We start from the raw sequence: 16988 nt of genomic DNA, 5'->3' as shown, positions 1-16988 counted from the left end.
CCCACCCTCCTCCCTGATCTATCACCTTCATCCCCACCCCCACTCACCTATTGTACTCTTTGCTACTTTCTCCCCACACCCACCCTCCTCTCATTTATCTCTCCACCCTTCAGGCACTCTGCCTGTATTCCTGATGAAGGGCTTTTGACCGAAACGTCGATTTTCCTGCTCCTTTACCAGGATGTTGCCTGGATTGGAGTGCATTAGCTACAAGCAGAAGTTGGAAAACTTGGGTTGTTTTCACTAGAATGTCAGGCTGAGGGGGTAATCTGATAGAGGTATGTAAAGTTTTGAGGCATAGATAAGCTGGATGGTTGGTGTCTTTTCCTCCAGGTGGAAATTTGAAATACTCAGGGGCACAGGTTTAGGGTGAAGGGGAAACATTTTAAAGGAGGTGTATGAGATATGTTATTTTGCTATTATACAGAGGGTGGTGGGTGCCGGGAATTGATGCTGGAAATTAGAAACTAAAAAGAAATTGTTGGAAAACTCAACAGGTCTGGTAGCATCTGTGAAGAGAAAGCAGCGTTAACATTTCTGATCCAGTGACCCTTTCTCAGAACAATACTGTTCTTCAGAACAACACCAGAAATGTCAACTCTGCTTTCTCTGCACAGATGTTGCCAGGTCTGCAAAGTTTTCACAGCAATTTCTATTTTTGAACCATCACAGGCTTCCTGGCTTTATGTCTGTTCTAAATGACATGGTAATGTAGCAGTACTGTGAGACTTGTATCTCCAGCTGTGAGGCAAGGCACAAAATGGCAAGGTAAGGCAGGGATGTAATGGGCAACCAGGTTAGTGCTTTAATAAGACAAATACTAAAGATGCAGCTTTATCTAATCCATGAGCTGGATGGGTGCCCCTGAATTCAGTGTCCTTGTAGAAGTAATAGTTGGTGATGTAACTTGACTAAAATAGGAAACTAAACATTTGTGAGGGGAGTTGTGGCTTTAATAAAGGTATTTAGAAGCAATAATTTCCCTTAGTTGGCAAGTGACCTCACTACTTTGTAGATGCAGGAATTGATTCTTAAGTTAAGACAGCCCTTGCTGGACTTCTTATACATTTCAGACACAAATTTTGCCATAATCCATATCCTATAAGCTCTATTAGATTCCATCCTTTAACTTTACTATTACTGGAAACATCAGTAACTTTAGCAAAACAGCAGTGCACAGCTGAACTATTTCTCTTGGATAATCAGTATCAGCAGAATAAACCATCACAAGTTGTCAAAGTGTGCATATTCCACAGAATCCCGACCATGTGGAAACAGGCTATTCAGCCCATTGAGTCCACATTGACTTTCTGAAGAGCATCCTCCCCAGACCCACATCCCTACCCTTTAACCCACAATTCCCATGGCTAACCCACCTAACCTGCACATACTTGACATTTGTAAGAGGTTTGAAGGACTAACAGATTATGCCATGTGGCAAAGTATCTTTAAATCATGGAACCCGTACAATGTGGAAGTAGCCACTTGAGTCCACCGGTCCTCTGAAGAGCAACCCACCCAGACTCACCGGCCCCCAACACCATCCCTGCCACCCAAACTATACATCCTTGAATACTATGGGTAACTTAGCACAGTTAATCCACATACCTTGCACATTTTTGGACTGTGGGAGGAAACCTGAGCACCCAACGAACACCCACGCAGACACAGGGAGAACGCACAAACTGCATACAGACTGTCGACTCAGGCTGGAATTGAATTCAGGTCCCTGGCACTGAGGCAGCAGTGCAAACTACTGAGCCACCATGTCACTTCATCAATGTTACCCAATTCCTAGAAGAATCAGATGATCGAGAGAATTATTAATAACTTAATGTAAATGTATAGCAGTTTCAGTAAAAATCTAACAACACTCACAGCGAAGTTTAAGGGTCACTACATCAAGATAAATTAATTATATTAACATAACTTTTCATTTCATGGCTTTTCTGTTGGAGTACTGGAATTATATTGCATGGTTTAATTTGTTTTTCCATGAAATTCAATTCTTGTGGCAGTTTTCTAAATACTGAAGTTTGCAATTAGCATAAGAAACAAATATTCTTCAAGAATGCAACAATGAACTAACATTGTAGATTCATAAAGCCAATTTTGTTTTACTTGCATTGTTGTCTTCACCATCCATTTTCTTCATTACATGACTTGCAGACACAAATGAATCTGACCAAATGGAAACATCATAACATCATGAAGATAAAAGGAATACCTTTACATAACTCATCCATAATATTCCCAATCATCACATGAAACATACACAACATTTTCCTGGCATAGCTGTACAAATGCCCTTTATTATATGAAAAAACATAACTTGGCATCAATGAGACCTTATCTTGTTCCAGCCACAAAAGTTACTTCTTATGCTACTCTTGCTAATCTAACAACAAACAGGCTATTTTTCACACACTAAAGTATTGACATAACCTTAATAAGCAGATTCACCATACTCAATGTAAAATTTAAGATCATCATTCAACAGGGAAACTACGTAAACGTTAGGAAATGGTTCTTCACAACCCGATGCACTACCATAAAAACACCATTCAATTCACCTTTTTTCCTCAACTACCCCAAACGAATAGACTTGGCAACTGTAAAATCTCCACTGAAGATACCCTCTTCAGCCTCATTAATGGCTGTGTATTCAAGAAATAGACACCTGTGAAATATCTGCAATGTTCACAGTTACTTTTAATGAATAAAGATTAGGATCAGCTGACACTGCTGTGGTTGATGACACCTGTAGAGTTAAACGTCCTTTTTTACATTGCTAACATTAAAACAGAAAATTCCCATGGTGGAACTAGTTCCAAAGGTCTATAAACTATTTGATGATCTTAATGATTCCTCTTTAATAATTCAAAGAACACCATTCCATTTACTATTGGTTTTATGCAATTCATGAACAAATATATGCAGGTTTTCCCTGATTATTTTTAAAGTTAGCCATTTCGTCATTAGTCTAACCTGGAATGGTATGAATGGAAGCTGAAAATCTGACATTTGTGCCAAAAACTAATCTATTAGAGACAAAAAAAAACTGTAGATGCTGGAATTCATGTTAGATAAGCAGAAGGCTGGACAAACACAGCAAACCAGGCAGCATCATGAGGTGGACAAATCAACATTTCGGGTTAACCTTTCTTCAGGACCAAAGTGGAGGTATCACGCTTTCTAGGAGAAAGTGAGGACTGTAGATGTTGGAGATCAGAGTCAAAAAACATGGCGCTGGAAAAGCACAGCACAGGGCTTATGCTCAAAACATTCCTGCTCCTCAGATGCTGCCTGATCTGCTGTGATTTTCCAGCACCATGCTTTTTGACTCTGTATCATGCATTCTTGTCCAGTCCAATCTTGCATGAAGCATACAGAATAGAACAATAATCCAATCTGAGCCTCAGTATGGAAGAACCAAAGACCAGGTTCCCCATAAACACAAAAGCTTGAAGCGTTGGCTGTGTACAGATTTGTGTATGTTTATGCATATGTGAGTTGATGTTTATCTTCTATGTATCTTTTGATATGTATGTGTGTTTACATATACGTATTTTTAAGGGATGTGGACATCACTAACTAAGCCAGCATTATTGCCCATCACTAATTGCTCAGAGGGCAGTTAAGGGTCAGCAACAGTATTATGGGTCTGGTATCACATTTAGGTAAGTATGCCAGACATCTTTCCCTCAAGAAGTTAGTAAACAAGACGGCCCTCTACTACAAATGATAGTGATTACATGATCATTATTAGGCTAGCTTCTTATTCTAGATTTTTATTGAAATCAAATTTCACCATCTGCTATTGTAGAATTCAAATCCATGTCCCAAGAACATTAGCCTGGAGTTTGGTTAATAGAACAGGTTTACGCATATGAATTTACGAGTGCATTTCTTTGTGCTCAACATTTTTTTACATGATTCTCTAAATCACTTAATAGGGTTGTTGCTATATTCTATCTTCTGTCTGAATTTCACTTTGTGTTAAGGGTTCCAGTTGCAGTACTTTTAAATAACCCCTGTTCATCCAGATCTTGGCCTTCAATTAAGACATCTATTATGTGACCCAATATGCTTTGATGACTTCTGTAGATAAGGTTTAAAGAAGACACCTTTTCGTGAGAATCCTTATCTATCCACAAAACTTCAGCCAAAAATGTAGTATATATATCTGTTCTAAATAAGCATGAATCTGCTGGTCCAGCCATTGCTTCAGTTGTTGCTCACTCACGTTGATTGTGATCTTATAGTCAGGATATTGTTGTTGATAAGCAATCTGCCAGCTGCCAGCTGCTTTGCTGCAGATTCCAACATGTTTACTATTTTTAATTTGATCATCTCCAAGTGCCATTACTAAAAAAAAGAAATTAGCTTTGGAGAAAGCAGCATAAGAAAACTGCAGCCTTGCATCTCTGAAAGAAGTCAAGATAGTGGTATGAATAAGGTAGCACAGACATTTGAAATTAGATCCTATTACTGCTATATTGAAAATATAGGAAATCTGCTGTGAAGGTAGATTGAATGATTAGCTGATTCCTTTCAACAGCACTGAGGTAAAGATAAAACAAGTCAAACAATCCATGTTTTGTAATTTATCCACTGCAGATGGCTTAAAGAGATAAGGTGAGGTTCCACAAAGTGAAAATCCTCTGACAAACCATGAGCTAAACTGTCTCTGAAATGTGCACTTAACTCTTTATAGAGGCTGGTTTCACTGTTTATATAGGGTACTAATGGTAGCTTGAATATTTTGATTAAATGGGTAGATCTGCAGTAATATTAAATATATATGTGCATCATTCTTTTTTCTATATAGATACAATATGGAATCTGCCTGAAATTAAAAACATGAGAATGTTAACTCCATTCTACCTTTGCAGATGTCAACTACACTATTGAAAAAATAAATTTATTAATAGTGAACAATTTGCATGGTTTAATAAAACTAATTGAGCAAAAAGAGTTCTACCTGGCTTGCATATAAAATATCACATTTCTAAATTGGAATTAATATTCCCTTTTGAAAGAAGAAGACTGCAGAAAGTTGACCAGTTCAAATCAAAACAACTGACCAGTCAAATTGAAGACATTTTATAACAACTATGACATTTATTTATCAGTCAAAATCCAACAAGACAAATGAATAATCTGGTAAAGCAGCACATTAAGTAAATATCAACTTACAAAAGATTGCCTGAAAGACCTTGTCTGCAAAACATCAAAAGTCTTCTTAAACCATTTATCTTGCCTCACAGCAATTTATCTTCACATTTTTATCTACAACAGGAAAAACAGCATCAAGAATGATATCTGTCATAGAACAATGTTTGATAGATTGCAAAGTTGGATGTAAAGGAAATTTACAAAAATGCTACATTGCTGAGTGCACCTTATCTGTGCATACTGCAGCTCCTGACATTGAAATGTTTTGCATATTTAACAATCTGAATCAGATCTCTGATTTTGACACCGAGAATTATCGTCCCAGAGTTTGCATTAAAATAAGTGAAACCACGAGTTTTCATTGCTATTAAGGAGTAAATGTGGGGTTGGTGATGATGTAGTGGTAATATGGAATCATAGAGTAAAGAAGAGGCCCTTCAGCCAATTGAGTCTGTCCTGGCAAAAATACACTAAATCTACACTCTAGACTCATTGTCCAGCACTAGTCCCGTAGCCTTGAATGTTACGATACTTCAAGTGCTCATCCAAGTACTTTATTAAAGGTTGTGAGTTTCCTGCCTCAACTACCCTCCCAGATAGTGCATTTCAGACCCCATTACCATCTGGGTGAAAAATGTTTACCTCAAGTCCCCTCTGAATCTTTTGACTTTCACCTCAAAATTATGCTGATTTTTGATTGATCCTTTAACCAAACAGCTGTTTTCTATTCACCCTATTGATGTCCCTTATAATTTTATACATCTCTATCATGTACTTTCTCAACATGCTGTGCTCCAAAGAAAATAACCCTTGTAAACTAAAAATAAGTAAAATAAATCAAAGAACTACAGATGCAGAAGATCTAAAACAAAAACATAAAGATGGTACCCCATTACCATCTGTACAGAAAAAGCAGACTTGTCCAGCCTCTCTTTGGAGCTAAGATACTCCATCCCAGGCAACACTCCAATGAATCTCCTCTGCACCCCCTCCAGCGCAATCACATCTTTCCTATCGCATGATGACCAGAATTGCACACAGCACTCCAACTGTGGCCAAACCAAAGTCCTGTACAGCTCTACATAATGTCACTGCTCTTATAATCTACACAAATAGTAAAGGTGTCCCAAAAGCCTTCTTAACTACCCTCCCCAGTCAACTTCAGGGATCTGTGGATAAGCACACCAAGATTCCTTTGTTCCTCTGAGCTTCCTAATGTCCTGCCATTCACTATTACTTCTTTCAAACTGCCTCACCAAACATTTATAGATTAGATTAGATTACTTACAGTGTGGAAACAGGCCCTTTGGCCCAACAAGTCCACACCCCATCAAGATTAAATTCTATCATATCACTTAATTAGTAATCCAGTTCACCCATCTAATGTTCTTGGGACACGGGTTTGAATCCCACTGAATGGTGAAATTTTAAACAATCTTAAATTTATAAAAGCTAGCCTAATGGCTAACATTGAATTTCTTTTTTTTAACAAAGCTGGTATTAATAATGGTGACCATGAAATCATTATTAGTAAGAGAGTAGATCTGAATTTTACATTGCCCATACCATAACATGGTTGAAGTGTATAAGTAGGCCAGATTTAGAAGTTGATGGTTTCATCATCTGAGGACCAGAAGTGGGAAGAAAGGAGGATGTATCCTTCAGGAGGTGCGCTGTATGCATCAGAGGCACTTTCACACAATGAGACACACCTATTTGTGCTTCCTTAACTGGCCTCTACAGACCAATTCGCCTATCTGCCTCAGCACCTTTCTAGGGTATTGGATCCCTCTCTACTCAAAAAGTCCATTACTTAACTGGGTTTGGAAAGTTTCTTCATGGGCCTGCTTGCAGTCCTAGCTGCAATCATGACTGAGCTCTAGCATTGACAGAACTGATGAAGGGCTTTTGCCCGAAACGTCGATTTTACTGCTCCTCGGATGCTGCCTGAACTGCTGTGCTCTTCCAGCACCACTAATCCAGAATCTGGTTTCCAGCATCTGCAGTCATTGTTTTTACCTAGAACTACCAGAATGCCTGGCCAATCAAATTGACCAGTCGTTCTCAAGGGTGTGACTTCCTCCCACTGAAGAGTGCAACTCTCACACTCTGATAGTTTAGATATCTACCACCATATTTCCAACATGGGAAGCCTCTTTTTAAGTCAGTCAGTTTGAGTGACTTTTGCAACAGATGGTGAAAAATAGTTCTGCATTCCAATAAAATTTAACCCATTATGTCTTCATTTATGCAAAACAATCTCTTGAGAAATGAAAACCAACTATTAAGACTGTAGATTTCCATTTCTTTAGGTTTCAAGCATTGTTGTACGTTTTAAAATATGAAGAAAATAATGTTCTTTAAAATTTTATTTTGGTCACTGCTATTTGCCTCTTTTTCTCCAATAAGTCAACCTTGGTTTCCCTGCCTGTTTTTTGTTTTCTTTACGTTTGGAATTGAACAACTTAGTCTTCGTGATCCAGGTTGCACATGATAAATAAGGATGCTTCAATTTGATTGTGTAATGGGGACAGCAGGTGGGAACAGTGAGAGAAGGTGGCCAGCATAGGAACTTGACCAGTTGTGCCAGGACTTCTAACAGGGGACATAACGGGGTGTGAGGCAGCATCTGGACTAGCAAACAAATCCATACTTGAAAACAGGAGGGTGCTTTGATAGAAGTAGAGCTGAAAGGAAGAGGGATTTGACAGACCAGGGATTTTTTGACCCAGTGTAGATCACAGGCTTCATTCCATGTAAGTAATTCCTTGTTTAACTTTAATTCTTTTTCATATTTGTAATAAATTGATGCCAGTGAAATAAAGAATCCCTGCTTCACTATCAATGGGCCATCTCTATATTAAAATATCATGCTACATTTGTAAAGAACAAGCTCCGGAGTGTTTGTAACTTCATCTGCAGAAACTGCTATTCTGTTTTGGATTCTGAATTATGGCAAATCACAGTTCAAAATCTTAGTGTTTCTGTGAGCCTGTAAAATGTCACAAATGACTAGGTAATTGGGCCTTACAGTGGCTCAGTGATTAGCACAGCTGCCTCACAGTGCCAGCGATCCAGGTTTGATTTCTGCCTTGGGCAACCGTCTGTGTGGAGTTTGCACATTTTCCTTGTGTCTGCGTAGGTTTCCTCCGAGTGCTCCAGTTTCCTTCTACAATCCAAAGATGTGCAGATCAGGTGAATTGGCCATGCTAAATTGCCCACAGTGTTCAGGGATGTGTAGGTTAGGTGCATTAGTCAGGGGTAAATATAGGGGATGGGTTACTCTTCGGAGGATCAGTGTGGACTTGTTAGGCCGAAGAGCCTGTTTCCACACTAGGAATTCTAATTGTTTACCGCTGCTTGCAAAATTCAGGTCAGTATGTTTATTTGAAGAAGCAAGGAAATGATTTTCGGTTCAGTTTGTTTTTTTAAAAATATAATATTTTTACATTGCATTCACAGGAATGAAATGTAAATAAAATACTGTAGAGGCCCGAATTCTGAAATGAAAACAATGTGCTGGAGAAACACATAAAGTTTGGTGGCACTTGTTGAGAGAGAATCTGTGTTAAAAGTTTGAGTCCAGTATGATTTCTCTTCAGAATAGTAAGACTCTCTGAAGAAGAATCCTGCTGGACAAGAAACGTTAACTCTGTTTCTGTCTCCTCAGATGCTGATAGACCCTGCTCAGTTTCTCCAGCACTTTCTAATGTTATCATAGGAATTAAACAATTAATCTTATTGTACCAGTGAGGTTTGTTTTATTCCATTGTCAGTACGCCAGAACAAAATTAAGTCGTACTCCTTTGTAGTCTCACTTCTTTGCAGTTTAGGTTTTCTCACCCAATTTAAATGAAGAGAAAATATCACAGTTATTAAGGTGCAGAAGAAGGCCATTTGGTGCGTCATGCTTGCACCAGTTCTATTTCCTAGCCAATCTCTTGCCTTTTCCCCCATAATGCTATATCCTATTTCTATCCAAACAATCTTCCAAAGCCTACCTGAATGCTTCCACCACATTTCCAGGTAGTGCATTCCATATCCTAATTACTTGTGCGGAAAAGATTTTTTTTTCATTCACACTTGCTTTGTTTGCACATCACTTTAAATCTATGCCCTTACGTTCTTTTCTTTCTTGTAGGAGCAGGAACACCTTCTCACTATTTACTCTGTCCAGCGACTCACAATTTTGAAAACCTCTCTCAAAGCTCCTCCGAGCTAATTGCTCTTCAAGGAGAACAGTCACAATCTCTTCAATGTATCCTCATAACTGAAGTTTTTTTTTATCATTCCTAGAACGATTCTTGTAAATATTATAGGGTATATTGTAGGTGAGTGCTTCTACCTTTCCAGTGCACTTCATTCTGAAGCTGCATGTGCCTTCATGTAAACCTGAAACCACACTTCACAATCATAGTGAACCTTAGACTGTGCTTTCAGAAAGGAATATACATCTGGTAAGTTAAGAAAACTTGAAAGTTTCAGACACTGAGTTTACTGAACAAAACCTAAGCAACAGTCAAAAAGTGTGGAGCTGGAAAAGCACAGCAGGTCAGATAACATCTGAGGAGCAGGAGAGTTGACATTTCAGGCATAAGCCCTTCATCAGGAATTAGGGAGTGGGATTGGTGGGGCAAGGGGGCTGAGAGATAAATGGGAAGTGTGTGGCACTGGGGGAAAGTAGCTAGGAAGGTGATAGATGGATGAAGGTGGGGGGATGATGGTGATAGATTAGATATGTTGAAGTGGAGGGTGGAGCAGATAAGTGGGAAGGAATATGGACAGGTAGCACAATCCAAGAGGGTAGTGCTGAGTTGGAGGGTTGGATCTGGGATAAGCTGGGAGGGGAGCATGAGGAAACTGGTGAAATCGACATTGATTCCATGTGGTTGGACGTTCCCAAGGCAAAAGATGAGATGTTCTTCTTCCAGGCATCTGGTGGCTAGGATTTGGCAGTTGAGGAGGCCCTGGACTTGCACGTCCTTGGCTGAGTGGGAGGGAGAGTTGAAGCGGTTGGCCACAGGGTGGTCGGGTTGTTTAGTGCGTTTGTCCCGGTGATATGTGTCCCCAAGCAACAGGCCAATTCATTAAATTCTCTGCCATCTCAGCCATACATTATCCATTCTCAGCTTTGCTGTGCCACAATGGGAGGCTATCTAAAGTTTTCAGACTCAAAAGGTAGTCAGGCAGTCAGAAGCAAAATTAGCCAGCACCCCTATGATTATAAATAGGTTGTCCCAAAAGTAGCCCCATGCATCCAAGGAAATAAAGCAAACAATGGCTTGGAAAACTGAGCATGATCTCGAGATATACGTGCTTAGTTATATATGATTTTTCTAATAGAGACCAAAACTCATTTTTCAAAGTTACAAGTTTTTATTCATGTAACGCATTATGATTTCTCATTCTCCATTAACTGAAGGCACAAGAGGAAGGCTTCTCATTTCTAAACTTGCAAATTATCATATGAACAATGGATAAAAATTTTAAATGCTCAGATTCAGAAACTTTATGAATATGAAGTACATTGGTGCAGTAGAATCCAGTGTATAAGTTCACTTCATGTGCTGACAATCAACAATAGGTAACAGAAACTGTGAACTCTAATTTGCTGGGAGCACTCTCAACTCTTCTCAATGAAATGCTAAATTCTCTGCTTTCTGAGGTGGTAAAAACAGACCTTATGTTGAAGAAGAGTGGGTGAGTTAGGCTACTTAATAAGACAAGAGCCCATGGTACAGTCATAGTCACAGGCCCTTCGGCCCACCATTTTTAACCTGAGCAACAAACACCAAACTCATTAAATTCCCCACACACAACCAAAAACAGAAGTTGTTGTAAATGTTCAGCAGGTCTGGCCGCATCTGTGAAGAGAAATCAGGGTTAATGTTTCAGGTCCGGTGACTCTTTCTCAGAACATTATTCCCATATACCTGCACTTGATCCATAGGTGACTATATCCCAGCATTCATTCTCAGATCTCCTTCAAAACATTTACCCCTCACCTTAAACTTATGCCTGGTCTTAGACATGTCTGCCATGGGGAAGAGATTCTCATGATCTACTCTTTCTGCACCTCTCATTTTGCATACCTTAAACAGATACCCCCTTCAGTCTCTTCTGCTCTAAGGAAAACAAACCCAGCCTATCCAGTCTGTCCTCAGGGCTGAGACTTTTCATCCCAGGCAACATCCCCAGTGCAATCATGTCCTTCAGATAGTGTGGCAACCAGAAATGCACACAGTATTCCAGCTGTAGGTTAAACCATGTTTTGTGGAGTTGTAACATGACTTCCTTACTTCTATATTCTGTGCCCTGGCTAATGAAGGAAGCATCCCGTATGTCTTCTTCACCACTCTGTTTACCTCCACTGACATGTTAAGGATCTACGAACTTGTATGCCAAATTTCCTTTGTTCCACAGTATGCCCTCCAGAGCATATCATTCATTTTGAATATCCTTCCCTGATTAGACATCACAAAATGCATCACCTTGCACTTATCTGAATTAAATTCCATCTGCCACTGCTCTACCCAATTTATCAACTAATCAATATCAGACTGTAGCCTGAAACCATGCTTCTCACTACTAACAATCACCAATCTTTGTGTCATCTGCAAAATTATGAATTCACATCCAAGTCAGAATGCACGTAACAACAGCAAGAGTCTCAGCACCAATCTCTGTGGCATACTGCTATTCACAAGCTTCCGACTACACAACAACCCTCCACATTGCCATTTGCCTCCTGTTTGTAAGCCAATTTTGGATTCAGTTTGCCAACTTGCCTTGGATCCTCTGCACTCTTACCTTTCAGATCAGCCTTCCATGTAGGACCTTCTCAAAGGCCTTACAGAAGTTCATTCAAACCACATCAACTGCATTACCCTCATTAATATATTTCCTCACCTTTTCAAAAATCTCAATTAAAATAGAATAGCAATTTATTGTCACTTGTATTTATGAAAATACAGGAAGAGATGTATCAGTTGCCACAATTCAGTGCCATTATCATTACATAAATTATAAAAAAAAAATAATTGAGACAAAGCTATGACAAGGTTCATCTTTTCTCTCCCACGGCAATTGGGGTTTATGGAGTAGTTACAGCATGCCACCAATGAAGCCGGTCCTAAGGCAATCTAAGCAAGGACTTCTGGACCATATCCTCAAGCGGGCACCGCTGAAACCGGCATCGAAACCACTGCATCGTTGCCGTAGCAAAGAGGCATGGTCTGGACCCACCAAGATGCCGATGCCGAAGCAAGCGCTCAAGCTATCACCACTTCAGTCACCATCTGAAGCTGCCACAATGCCGTTATAGCCACGAAGAGTGAAACAGAGCTACCATGTTTCCACCACTATAGCCAGGAGAAATGGACCAGATCCACTGACAATGAAACCTTCAATAAAGCACTATGGCCACGAGGAATAAACATTCCGGATCCACCACGCTGCTGAAGCAGGCGCTTGCAACTGCTTTCTTCCACCTTAATTACAGAAAAGAAAAAATAAACTTTGAAACAAAAAAATGAAGAAATGAAACAAAACAAAAACAAAGAAGAGTGCAACCAGACAGATGAACGGGAATGGGAGCATACGGCATAGAGCCTTGACACTTCCTACCTTGTCACTGCTGCTATCCTATTAGTCAGATAGGATCTCCCTCTAACTATTCCTGATCAATCCCTGCCTTTCCAAATATTGATTAATCCTGACCTTCAGAATTTTTTCTAGTAATTTCCATACCACTTATGTCCGACTAACCAGTTGTAATTATCAGGCCTACCCCTGCTGCCTGTCTGGAATAAAGGAACCACATTAGCTCTCCTCAACTCATCTGGCACTTCACCTGTAGCTAGGTGATATATTAAATATGCCAGGCCCAAGCAATCTCCTCTCTGCCTCCAAAGCGAGCCTTGGATACATCTCATCAGGCCCTGGAGATTTATGCACCTGTATGCCCATTAAAACATATAATCCTTCCCTTGTTAATCTTAATATGATCGAGAACCTCATCATACTAAATGAAGTCCCTGGCTAAATGTCTTTCTCCTTTTCTCTAGATGAGAAAAATATCTTTCAAGACCTCACCCATGTCCACTAGCTCCATGCATAAGTTGGCCCTTTGGTCTTGAATACATCCCACTCTGGATGTAAGTTTGCTCGCTGAGCTGGAAGGTTTGTTTTCAAATGTTTTGTCACCATACTAGGTAACGTCACCAATGAGTCTGTGGTGAAGCATTGGTGGTATGGCCCACTTTTTATTTATGTGTTTAGGTTTCCTTGGGTTGGTGACATCATTTCCTCTGATGTCATTTCCTATTCTTTTTGTCAGGGGGTGGTAAATGGGATCTTGCCAGAGTGAGATGGATCTTTGAGAATGCTGGTGGCCTATCCTTGACAGCGGGCCTGGTAGATGGATTCTATAGATGGGAGGTTGGCCTTTGTGATTATCCAGGCCGAGTTCACCACTCTCTGTAACCTTCTCCGATCTTGAATGGTACAGTTGCCATACCAGGTAGTGATACATCCAGACAGATGTTCTTGATGGCACACCTATAAAAGTTGGCAAGGGTATTCGCCATCATGCCAAATTTTCTCAGCTGCCGGAGGAAGAAGAGACGTTGTTGGGCCTTTGTAACCGGTGTGCCCACATGAAGAGTCCAAGAAAGCTTGTTGTGGATGACCACTCCCAGGAGCTTGACACTCTCCATTCGTTCCACTTCTGTGCTGTTAATGTGTAGGAGGGCATGAGTAACATCCTGCCAAAAGTTGATAATGAGTTCCTTGGTTTTACTGCCATTGAGAGCTAGATTGTTCTCAGTGCATCATTTTTCCAGGTCTTCCACCTCCCGTCTGTAATCTGTTTTGTTGCCATCTGAGATTTGACCGACTATGGTGGTGTCATCAGCAAACTTGTAAACAACGTTAGTCTGGTATTTGGCGACACAGTCATGGGTATACAGTGAGTATAGTAGGATGCTGATTACGCACCCCTGGCGGGGGGCTCCAGTTTTGAGTGTTAGTGACAATGAAATATTGTCCCTAATCTTCACTGACTGTGGCCTGTGGGTCAGGAAACTGAGGATCCAGTTGCAGAGAGTGTGGCTTAGTCCGAGATAACTAAGTTTTGTAATCTTTCTCGAGGGGATAATAGTGTTGAAGGTTGAACTGTAGTCAATGAGTAGGATTCTTACGTAGCTGTTCTTGGTGTCAAGATGTTCTCGGGAGGAGTGAATGGGAAGTGATATGGCATCTGATGTAGTTCTGTTGGTCCGATAGGCAAATTGGAGTGGACCCATGCAGACACAAGGAGAGTGTGCAAACTCCACACAGACAGCTGTCCAAGTATGGAACTTAACCAGGGTATGGTGCTGTGAGGCAGTAGTGCTAACCACTGAGCCACTGTGTCTGATGAAGGGACTTTGCCTGAAATGTTGATTTTCCTGCTCCTCAGATGCTGCCTGACCTGCTGTGCTTTTCCAGCACCACTCTAATCTAGACTCTGATCTCTAGCATCTGAAGTCCTCATTTTGCCAAATTGGAGTGGGTCAAGAGTAGTGAGGAGGCTGGAGTTGATTAATGCCATGACCAGCCTTTCAAAGCACTTTATGACCACTGAAGTTAGGGCCACTGGACGTAATCATTGAGACATGCTGCATGAGCCTTCTTAGGCACAGGGATGATGTTGACCCTCTTGAAACAGGCAGGGACAGTGGCCTGCTGCAGGGAGAGATTGAAGATGTCCGAGAAGACCTCTGCCAATTGATCTGTGCATGCTCTGAGGGCACGATCTGGTATTCCGTCTGGTCCAATCACTTTCCTTGGATTCACATGAAGGAAAACTGATCTGACCTTCTGAAGCAGTGACTAGTGGGATAGGTTCATCAGAACTTGTCGGAATAGGTGTTAGCTGTCCACCAAAATTCTGCTTAAAGCGAGCATAGAAAGTGTTGAGATGATCTGGGAGGGATGTATCATTGTCTGCTGTCTTGCAAGGTCTCTTTTTAGAACCTGTGATGTCATTCAGTCCTTGCCATAGTCGCCAGGTGTCTGTCTGCTCTCTAGTTTGGATCGGTTTTGCTCCTTGGCTGTCTTAATGGCTCTGCGACGGTCAGGCTTGGATTCCTTATATTTGAGTGGGTCTCCTGATCTGAAGGCCTCAACTATGGTTTTTAGCAGGTTCTGTATGTCCTGATTCATCCAGGGTTTCCTGTTGGGGAACTCCCGGATTGATGTCCTCGGTATGCAGTCCTCCACACACTTGCTGATAAAGTCTGTGACAGTGGTGGCGTCCAAGGTATCTGCAGCCTGTTTGAACACGGTCCAATCCGCCAATTCCAGACAGCACTGGAGTTGATCCTCTGCCTCCTCAGATCAGAACTGGGCCTGTATCTGCGAGGGGTCTCCTGCTTGAGCTTTGGCCTGTAAGCCGGGAGAAGAAACACGGCATTGTGGCTGGAGTTCCCAAAATGAGGGCGGGAGATGGAGCGATAGGCATCTTTCACAGTGGTATAGCAGTGGTCTAAAATGTTCGGGCCCCTGGTGGGGCAGGTAATGTTCTGGTGGGACTTGGACAACACCTTCCTTAGATTGGCTTGATTGAAGTCGCCAGTTACAATAAACAGGGCCTCGGGGTGTTCCGTCTCCAGGGTGTTCGTGGTGGAATGCAGCACATCCAGAACTCCCTCAACCTTTGCTTGTGGCGATATGTACACAGCAGTTAGTATAGCAGCAGGAAATCCCCGTGTAGATAGAAGGGGCGGCATTTGATGGTGAGGAATTCAAGGTTTGGGGAGCACTGGTTGCCAAGGGTTGCAATGTCCGTGCACCACAAGTTGTTGATTAAAAAGCAAACCCTTCCACCCTTTGTCTTACCCGAGGACGCTGTACAGTCCATACGATGGATAGAAAATCCATCAGCCTGAAGTGCGCAGTTAGGAATGGATGGAGTGAGCCAGGTTTCTGTGAAGCAGAGTGTGCAGCAGTCCCGCAGTTCACGCTAGAAGTTGAACCGTAATCTAAATTGGTTCATCTTATTCTCCAGAGATTGTACATTTGTCAGGAGTAAGCTAGGAAGGGATGTCTAGAAACTGCTTAGTCTCAGTCTTACTGGCAGGCCAGCACATGTACCCCGCTTCCTCGCAAGTTTCTTACATTTGAGTGGTCCAGTGGTCTGGTGGAGTGGATTGTGACTGCTTCCAGTTAAGTGATCCTTCCTAGGACATTAGTTTTACTTGTTGTCTGTATAGGGTCTTTTAAGTTCATTAGCTGCTGTTTTAGTATCGTGATGCCAAGGGGTCTGAGTAGTCTGGCAGTCATTTCTGAGATGTCTTTCATGAAGGGGAGAGTGGCTAGGGTTTCTAGACGCGCCACAGTCTTTCCCTCTTACTCTTAATGTGCAAGTCGTTTTGCTATAAAGTGCATTTCCTTAATGCAAATTCGCGACAACATGATTGACGAATTGGGGACACTGTTTCTAAAGTGCAAACCTTTAAATCATATGTTGGTTACAACATGATTCTGGCCCCAATAGTTTAAATGGTGCTGCTATTACACAATTTTCGTATGACACAAGGTTGCACGAGAATGGAACTATCCTGTTATTGCAGAACCGACTGTACTTTTTTTTATATATAAAAAGCCTTGGGGTTTTTCTTGATCCCATTTGCCAAAGATATTTCTTGGCCCCTCTGTGCCCTCCTAATGCACTTTTTCAGCAACCTCTATGGTTTAGAAGTGCCTTCCATGTTTTTTAAATTTAACGTCCCTGACATATGCTTCCTTTTTTTTCTTTATCAAATTGT

The 16988-nt window shown here is 41.1% G+C and overlaps 1 long non-coding RNA gene across 2 annotated transcripts in view; it reads right to left on the bottom strand.

Annotated features, from left to right (window-relative positions):
* LOC148141165 (uncharacterized) overlaps positions 1–16988 on the bottom strand; it is a 73855-nt gene that overhangs the window by 2311 nt on the left and 54556 nt on the right. For both annotated transcript variants that reach the window (XR_015752796.1, XR_015752797.1), the window contains one exon: positions 1609–1794. This is a non-coding gene — a long non-coding RNA (uncharacterized LOC148141165). The remainder of the gene's footprint in view (positions 1–1608; positions 1795–16988) is intronic.

This window comes from Chiloscyllium plagiosum, unplaced genomic scaffold, assembly GCF_037043375.1.
Source record: "Chiloscyllium plagiosum isolate Xiang-an unplaced genomic scaffold, Cpla_swu_hap1 HiC_scaffold_34, whole genome shotgun sequence".
NCBI lineage: Eukaryota > Metazoa > Chordata > Chondrichthyes > Orectolobiformes > Hemiscylliidae > Chiloscyllium > Chiloscyllium plagiosum.
Note: the sequence above shows the minus strand (reverse complement) of the source record. Positions and strands in the feature narration are given on the sequence as shown.